General features: G+C 49.5%; 1 long non-coding RNA gene across 1 annotated transcript in view; it reads right to left on the reverse strand.

The window, feature by feature from the left end:
- LOC119310542 overlaps positions 1 to 4,711 on the reverse strand; it is a 15,710-nt gene extending 10,999 nt beyond the window's left edge. The window contains exons 1-2 of the long non-coding RNA XR_005150722.1: positions 3,610 to 4,711; positions 3,182 to 3,356 (exon numbers count right to left, since the gene is read on the reverse strand). This is a non-coding gene — a long non-coding RNA (uncharacterized LOC119310542). The remainder of the gene's footprint in view (positions 1 to 3,181; positions 3,357 to 3,609) is intronic.
- Positions 4,712 to 9,122: the final 4,411 nt, after the last annotated feature.

Below are 9,122 nucleotides of genomic sequence, written 5' to 3' on the forward strand. Positions count from 1 at the left end.
GCCAAGCCCCGCCCGGGCTCGGCCTCCGCTCGGGCGCCAACATGCCCCGGCGATCCGGGCGAACGCCCAGTCGGGTGCGCCCCCGCCGCCACCGCAGTCGACCCTCCGCCGCCTCCCTTTGCCTGATCGCCGGCGCCGGCGTGCGCCGCGCGCGCCCAGCGCCCGCTCGAGTGGCGCCTGCCCCCCTGCACATGGCGCCCGTCGCCCGCTACGCCCCTCGGGCGCACGCCCGCACCCGAACGCCCGATCCAGCAACCCCTTGGGGCCTATGACAGTGGACCCCTCCCCAGAACGTTTATAAAAAAAGGGAATTTAAAAATATATATATATATATATAATAAATAAATAAATAATAATAAAATTAATTAATTAATTAGATAATAATTAACTTAATTAATTTTGATTAAATTAACTAATTAAGGTTAATTAACCTAATGACTAATTAACCTAATTAACTACTGTTAATTAGCTAACAGAGTATGACAGTGGGGCCCACCCCCTATTATTAATAATTAGGTTAATTAAAATGTTTACTTAAAAATGTGTCACTGACCAGTGGGACCCACTGGTCAAGTTGACCAGTCAACTCTGTTGACTGCTGACATCAGCATGACATCATGCTGATGTCATTATTCCATTTTCGAATTAATTTAAATACTTAATAAAATCTTTAAAAAATCATAACTTTTAATCCGTAACTCGGATTAAATTATTTTCAACATGAAAGTTGCTCAAAACGACGAGACGAATCCGGATACGCAGCCCGTTCATCCACCACACACCCCTAACATATCAAACCCGCAACTTTCCCCTCCGGCTCCTCTGCCCGAAAACACGGAACCCCGGGAATACTTCCCGGATGCTTCCCCCCTTCATCGGTATCACCTCATACCGCATTAGAACACGTCTAGCTCTGCCTGTTATCCTGTTATGCACTTGCTTGCTATGTATTTACTGTTTCTCCCCCCTCTTTTCTTCGGTAGACCCCATGACGATGCTGATGCCCCAGTTCGACTACGGAGTTGACGACCCCTCTCTCTTGCCAGAGCAACCAGGCAAGCCCCCCCCCTGATCACCAGATATCGCCTATTCTACTCTATACTGCTTGCATTAGAGTAGTGTAGCATGTTACTGCTTTCCGTTATACCTATCTTGATGCATAGCCTGTCCTTGCTACTACTGTTGTTACCGTTACCTGCAATCCTACATGCTTAGTATAGGATGCTAGTATTTCCATCGGTGGCCCTACATTCTTGTCCGTCTGCTGTGCTATACTATCGGGCCGTGATCACTCGGGAGGTGATCACGGGTATATACTATATACTTTATACATGATACATGTGGAGACTAAAGTCGGGTCGGCTGGTGGAGCACCCGCGAGTGGATCTTTGTGGTGGAGCGACAGGGCAGGTTGAGACCGCCTAGGAGAGAGGTGGGCCTGGCCCTGTTCGGCGCTTGCGGATATTTAACACGCTTAACGAGATCTTGGTATTTGATCTGAGTTGGCTACGAGCCTATACGCACTAACCAACTACGTGGGAAAGATATGGGCACTCGGCGTCGTGGTATCAGCCGAAGCACTTCGTGACGCCAGCGACTGAGTGGCGCGCGCCGGATTGGAACGTAAGCCTGCTCTTGTATTAAGGGGGCTAGTTCTGCTTTCGGCCGCGTACGCAATGTGCAGGTGTGCTATGGGCGATGGGCCCAGACCCCTGTGCGCTTAGGTTTAGACCGGCGTGTTTGCCTCTCTGTTGAGCCTAGGTGGGGCTGCGACGTGTTGATCTTTCGCGGCCGGGCATGACCCGGAAAAGTGTGTCCGGCCAAATGGGATCAAGCGTGTTGGGTAAGTTGGTGCACCCCTGCAGGGAAGTTAATCTATTCGAATAGCCGTGATCTTCGGTAACAGGACGACTTGGAGTTGTACCTTGACCTTATGACAACTAGAACCGAATACTTAATAAAACACACCCTTCCAAGTTCCATAGACAACCCGGTGATCGCTTTTCCACAGGGCGACGAGGGGAGGATCGCCGGGTAGGATTATGCTATGCGATGCTACTGGAGATGCTACTTGGAGATGCTACTTGGAGGACTTCAATCTACTCTCTTCTACATGCTGCAAGACGGAGGCTGCCAGAAGCGTAGTGTTCGACAGGATTAGCTATCCCCTTCTTATTCTGGCATTCTGCAGTTCAGTCCACCAATATGGCCCTTTACACATATACCCATGCATATGTAGTGTAGCTCCTTGCTTGCGAGTACTTTGGATGAGTACTCACGGTTGCTTTTCTCCCTCTTTTCCCCTTTCCCTTCTACCCGGTTGTCGCAACCAGATGCTGGAGCCCTGGAGCCATACGCCACCATCGATGATGATTCCTACTACACTGGAGGTGCCTACTACTACGTGCAGGCCGCTGACGACGACCAAGAGTAGTTAGGAGGATCCCAGGCAGGAGGCCTGCGCCTCTTTCGATCTTTATCCCAGTTTGTGCTAGCCATCTTATGGCAACTTGTTTAACTTATGTCTGTACTCAGATATTGTTGCTTCCGCTGACTCGTCTATGATCGAGCACTTGTATTCGAGCCCTCGAGGCCCCTGGCTTGTATTATGATGCTTGTATGACTTATTTATGTTTTAGAGTTGTGTTGTGATATCTTCCCGTGAGTCCCTGATCTTGATCGTACACATTTGCGTGCATGATTAGTGTACGATTAAATCGGGAGCGTCACAAACTATGACATAAAAGGGAATTGAGAACCTCTTATTCCAGCATCATCGCTGGTCTGTTCTAAAGCATCTGGAAAGGGAACAACATGAACGTATTTCATTAGCATGATTCATAGCCAGACAAATCCATGGTGGTGTCTAAGTTTCACCTCTAGGATAATCGTGCTAATTATTCCCAAAAGCCACACTGCAACAACAGAGTATAAAATTCTACTCTGCCTTCTAATTTAGGCATTTCTCCCTTGTCCGCAAATACAAAACTTCAATTATTCGCATATGCCCTGAACCTTTTGTACTCATTATTTCAATGTTCAGGTCAGCAAAATACCTGTTGTAATTCCTCTAAAGAAATTTTTGAATGGGTGACAGTAGTTACATCAATCTTGTCCTTGAGATCAATACTTGCCATATAAATAAACCTATAGACTGTAAAAATTAAACAATGATACATACCGACAATAACTCTTTAGTCCATGCGAGAGCCTGAGTGCAACTTCATGTTAGTAGCTGTGAAGAGTTGCATGTATTATTGCAATGCTCCTTGCCAAATGAGATGAAACTCTTCTAGTTGAACATTCAGACAAAGGGGACATGCTATAGATGACACATGTCAGTCCTTTGTACATTTCTGGACAACATAAACAAAAAGCAAATCACAAATTGGGAGACTGAATAATGTATAATTTCCAAAATATTTTTTCAGCATCTGCATTCGGACTTGCATTTTATTAAGTGCACATACTGATAGTTGTGCTTCTAAAATCATTCAAGCATTTTTAGTACATGGCTGACCATGTCAATCTGGAGAAACTGAGTTTTTTTTGATAAAATGAAGAAACTGAGATGATGTGACAATACATGTCGAGCACGACCAAGGTTACCTGAGTTCGCACGGGTGCCGACCTCGAATGTCAGCAGGTCGGCGGCGCGACGATGGGCTTGTCAGGCGCCTTCAAACCTGCGACATAGACCTCCTTGGCATTGGTTCAAGGAGGCGCCGATGACCTGCCGGCGAGCCGCCATCCTTTCCCTACCTACTCCTCCTGGCTACGCTCGTCTTCCCGCAACGCCCCGGGAAGCCCAACCCGTCCGCGCCCGTCTTCCTCGGCCCCGAGCACCTCCTCCTTGCCGCACACATCGTGGGCAGGTTCCTCGTCGGTGCCGCTCTCCCGGCGCTCTACATCCTCGAACAACATATTTGGGGACAACAGATTTCTATAGTTAGGAATGCACGCCAAATAGGACTCAACTCCTAGAACAACAGATTTCAGGACTCACTCTAATTTGGATCAAATCAGCAACAGTAACGGTGAATTAATTTACAAACAATGGTGTTTGGTCGCCAAAAATAAGTTGGTGCACAGCTGCAAAATCCACTGGGACATGTGCACACATGCAGAAAGAGACATCCATAGACACCAATCGAATCCATGCGACAACAGGAATCCTGATGTGATGAACAAAGCATCAACAAGAAGGGATGGCGGCATCCTGTTCATCCTGAATTCCTTCCTGATATCAAAGAAATAAACCGCCATGAAAGCAGCAGCAGCAGCGGGCATCAGGAACAGCAGCATCGGGCACCAGGAACAGCGCAAGGCCAGGAATCAGGGTCGAATTGCATCGTCACAAGCGCAAGAAATAAACCGCCACCAAAGCAACCCGAGGCTGCTCATGTGATCTATGAGCAAGCGCCGCACAAGCAAGCAGGGATCTACCCGCCTCGAATCACCTAAACCGCGTGGAGCACCACCTGCCCACAGATCTACGGAATACGCGAGAAAATCGAGACGCGCGACGAGGGAGAGAGAGGAAGGGGGTGGGTTAACCTCATTGGGGTCGAGCCAGACCTTGCCCTTGCCGCACTTGAGGACGCTCGAGGCCAGGCGCTTCTGCAGCTTGAGGCCCTTGCCGCACTTGAGGACGCTTGAGGGGGCAGGGCAGTGGCCGCGGTGGGACGTGGGGGCGGCGGCCGCGGCTGGAGGTGGGGCGGCGGCTGCGGCTGGAGGTGAGCGCGACGGCCGCGGCTGGAGCTGGGGCGGCGGCCCCGGTTGGAGCTGGGCGCGGCGGCCGCGACGGGAGGTGGCGGGGCCGGCCGCGACGGGAGGTGGCCGCGGTGGCAGCGACGGGCGGCGGCGTTTGAGGGAGGGAGATGGAGGAGGGGATCAGCGGCAGCTGCGAGGGCGAGGGCGACGGCTTGATGTGCGAGGGCGACGGCGAAGGATCTGGTGTGGCGTCGCTCGCTCGCTCGTTCGCACATTGCCAGACGTTTTTTTTCGCTAGTTTTCTTTCATAGGTTTTTTTTCGTCGGTTAATTTTCATAGGCTTTTTTTCCTTCGCTTGTAGATGGGTGTGATGGGAGGCATGAGGGCGGGTGGGGGACTCAGACGGAGGTTTTTTTTTTGATTTTTTGCGGCTGAGCGGGAGGTGGGAGCAAGTACCAAAGAAGTACCAAAAAAGACCATATTAGGTGGGACAAAAATAAAACGTGGAACGCGACCTACCAACTGAGACATTAGGAGTAGAGATCAATTGATAGCCGGATGAAAATATAATTTGATTGGGGGCTGGTGCAAATAGAGAGGACAACCTACTACTTTTTGAGACATAGAACAAAGCTAGCGCAGTTGGCCTGGTCACATCATGGTACGTATCCATGAGGTCGTGAGTTTGACACCAGTAACTGGGTTTTTTTTACACCAGTAACTGGTATTATTTTTCCCTTTTCCTCGGAAAGGCTGTGCGCAAGCAATGGGCCTGTGGCCCAAGCGATGAAAGTTTAGATGGAAGCGCTTTTTATTTTCTAGCAGTCGAACGCCCTAATGTTTAGTACCACCTTGGATAGAAGTAAATTCTAATATGTTTCGGCGGTGAACGGATGAAATTTTTGAAGAAACGATCCTTGCTTTATTAATAGGTATAGATATAGATATAGATGTATATAGACATGGATTTATGGCAGACTCATTTATCCCCCTTTTCAGAAAAAAAAACGATGTTTGAAGATGCCCACTAGCCACTGCTGGTATCATCTGCGTGTTGTACTTTTCTTTTTTACTCCATGTATAATATTTGTCTGAAGTCAAACTTTACAAACTTTATAAAAAAAGTTATCAACATTCATACAAAATCAATATCATTAGATGCGTCCTGAAATTAATTTTCATATTGTATAACTTCAATATTGTGGATGCTGATATTTTTAAACTTAAATTTGGTCAAACTGTATGAAGTTTGACTTCAAACAAATCTCATACGCTGAGTAAAAAGAACGGAAGGGGCACTTGGAGTATCTCCAACGAATCCCCACAAATTTTTCTCAAATAAATGGTCCTTGATGGTATCCCAAAAATTTAGGTTTGTACTTAAAACATCTCCAACTCATAAAAACTTCTCCGATACGGGCTATTGAAGTGTCCCAATAATTTAGGTAAGTTTTGTAGATGAGGTGCTTTAATAGATCACAATAAATCTTCCCCGATAGTATATTTTTTGCTATTTCTCGAACACCTTGTAGATGTCCGAAGGTATTGCAAACAACAAAAAGCGATGATCGATCGGGGGAGGTCTGGTGACCTCGAGAAGTGGGGGGCGACAACCGAGAGGTGGTGGCCGGTCGCCCACGTGTGTCGAGACCCGTAGCTGGGAATCAGCTGGGCATGCATGGAGAGGTGGCCGAGAAGACGGAGTCAACGTCTGGAGGCGGGTGGGGCTCGCTGGTACGATGTGGAGAGGCTGCCGGTGCGGCGGAAAGAGGCGGCTGGGTAGGGGAGAGTGATGGCGGGGCATGTACTAGCAGACCGGTTGACGCTGAGGGGAGCTACTGAGATGGCCATGCTGATATATACTAGCAAAACCCGCGAAAAAAGGGTGTGCTACGTGTCGGCTTGATGAACTATGACAAAGATCTACTAGGGCGCGAGCCATCCAATCGTATGATGCTCACCGTGTAATCGTTCATCTTCTCTGCTCACCTCATTGTAACATGATATGTCGCAAACCTTCATTGCAATATGACTCTTGTTGTAAAGGCACCTCCGCCTCATGGTTGTGTTTGTCGCCATTGTAATAAGACCCTTGTTGCAAACGTTTGTTCCAAAAGGATCTCTGACCGTGTCCATCGTCATTGGAACAGGCCATTGGTGTAAAGGCAATTTCGGCTCCTTTAAATGAAAATCAGTCGGTAGAAAAAATTATGCGGACGAGAGAGTGAGATGAGAGGGAGGGGATATGATGTAGCTCGTGGATTTGATCTGGCTATGAGCGATACAGGCCTGCAACACCATTCCGGTGGGCACTCACTCCCTCCCTGAAGAGTGCATCTTAAGGCGAAAAGTAAACTCGTGTAAACGTCGAAGGGCGAAGCTGGATGTACAAGACGAACGAGGAAAAAGAAATAGAACGAGCGACTGGCAATTCAAACGGTGCCGAGGCTCATCTACACCCGGTGAATAGTAAACTCATGTAGAAAAATTCTAAAATATTATGCATCCAAGGTGCTTATGTGCGCAAGGTGCGTTCAAATTTTCATGGTGTTTGGACATTTAAGGGGTTCATACCAAAAACAAAATTAGCTTTAAATAGTGTTCTGTTTCAAAGTTTCTCACGCCGATGCCCGATGCGGACCGCGCGTACATGCTCCGGGACACATACACGCCCTCGCGCGGCGCTCCAACGTGCTGCGCCTGCGCGCGGCGCGCTGTGTCGCAAGTTGCAGATGCGATGAGCGGCACGGTGGGCGCTCTGCACCAAACTCCGGCGGAGTGCGAGCGGGCAAGGGGCCAATCGTGGTGCTCTGAACTCCGTAGCGAGCGGGCCAGGCCGTCGTGGAGGCGCGAGCCACGACCGCGGTCAAGCACGTGACGCCTGACCTCGGCCCTCGGGAACTCGAGGCGAAAAAGCAGCGCCGCGCGGCAGACGACGCGGGACACGCGAGCCGCCGTCTTCCTTGACGAGTCCGTGCGCCGCGCAGCGGTTCCGCCCGTGCTCCGCCGGGTCCCGCCCGGATTTCCGGCGCCTCACGCCACTTTTTTCTTCTTTCTTCATTCACATTCAAGAAGATCAATTGCAAACATGCCAATGCGCCATATCTTTGCGATGAATCCACCGCTGCCTTGGGCTGGACTGGTTAAGAATGCCTCGTTACTCAGTAGGCCCAGTGGAAAGCAGCAATGTGCCACTTTAATTTAATTTGGAGGCGTGTGTATTTATTTGGTGACTTAATAACCGGCGGTGGTGCGGGGCAACGCCAAACGCCATTCCACAGTCCACACGCTCCACTTCGGGGAAAAGGTTGTTTCGGCTCCCGCCACGGCCCAGTGATTTTTGCAGCTGGTTACGGCATCTTCAGTTCAAATCGAGCAACTGGATCATGTCTTCCTGCGCCAAAACTGTCTGAAAAAGGCCAGTTATCTCAACCATAATAAAAGGGAAACCATTGCCACTACCGGAGCAGAGCCATTTGTCTGCTTATTCAAAGCTTCCCCCTGCGGCCCTGCCTGCCATTGCCATGTGAACGAGCTCGAATCCTGCAGGAAAAACGAACGGCCAGCTGTTCCATCTCTCATTCTCCAGCGAGGAGAAAAAGGAAACATGGACGCAAAATAATGCTCGTGGCTCTGTCTTGAAAAGCATCGCGCGGCTAGCGGAGGAGGCACTGGCACAGTACATGTGAGCGAGCCGCAGAGGAGAGAGGTGGCCGATAATGCACACACACACACTTGTTCGCTCGGGCTGGGAGCACACGTGACCAAATAAACGATGTGGAGCTGTGCTGTGCTGCTAGTGGTGAGCTGCAGGCATGCTATTGCTGCGTCACGCACGCAAGACTTGGGGCAGCATGGGTGGACTGTGGAATGACCTCACGCACGCAGCTCTGATTCGTATCCTACGGACTCATGCTACCATCTCCCTGCGACTTGCCACAAGGCCACGGAGGGACCTACTATTCTACTGATAGCAGTGACTATTGTTTACTAGATAAGAGCAGAATTATTCTTGATGATTAGCAGTAGCATTTTGGTGAGTGCCGATGCAGCAGCTCCCCAAACTAAGCACATGAGTGGATCTCCTCAAAGCGGTGTGTACTAAGTGAGCCTTGAGTAATGTAGAGTGTACGTACTAGCGCTGCCACAGTGCCATAAGTTGCAACGAGCCATCTTTGGATTGTGTCTTCCTGCTCCAAAATGGTTTGAAAACGTCAATGTTTCTTTCGCCATAAGAGCAAAACCAGTACCACAAATGGAAATTGAGCCATTGGCTCAGCTCACATCTTGCAGGGCAAAACCATAACTACTGACATTGCCATGTGAGCGAACTCACATCTCGCGGAGAAAACTGGATTGCTAACAAACTAGAGCAACTCCAACGGGCCGACCCAACGGACGGCGAATTT

The sequence above is a fragment of the Triticum dicoccoides genome, chromosome 1B (assembly GCF_002162155.2).
Source record: "Triticum dicoccoides isolate Atlit2015 ecotype Zavitan chromosome 1B, WEW_v2.0, whole genome shotgun sequence".
NCBI classification, from domain to species: domain Eukaryota; kingdom Viridiplantae; phylum Streptophyta; class Magnoliopsida; order Poales; family Poaceae; genus Triticum; species Triticum dicoccoides.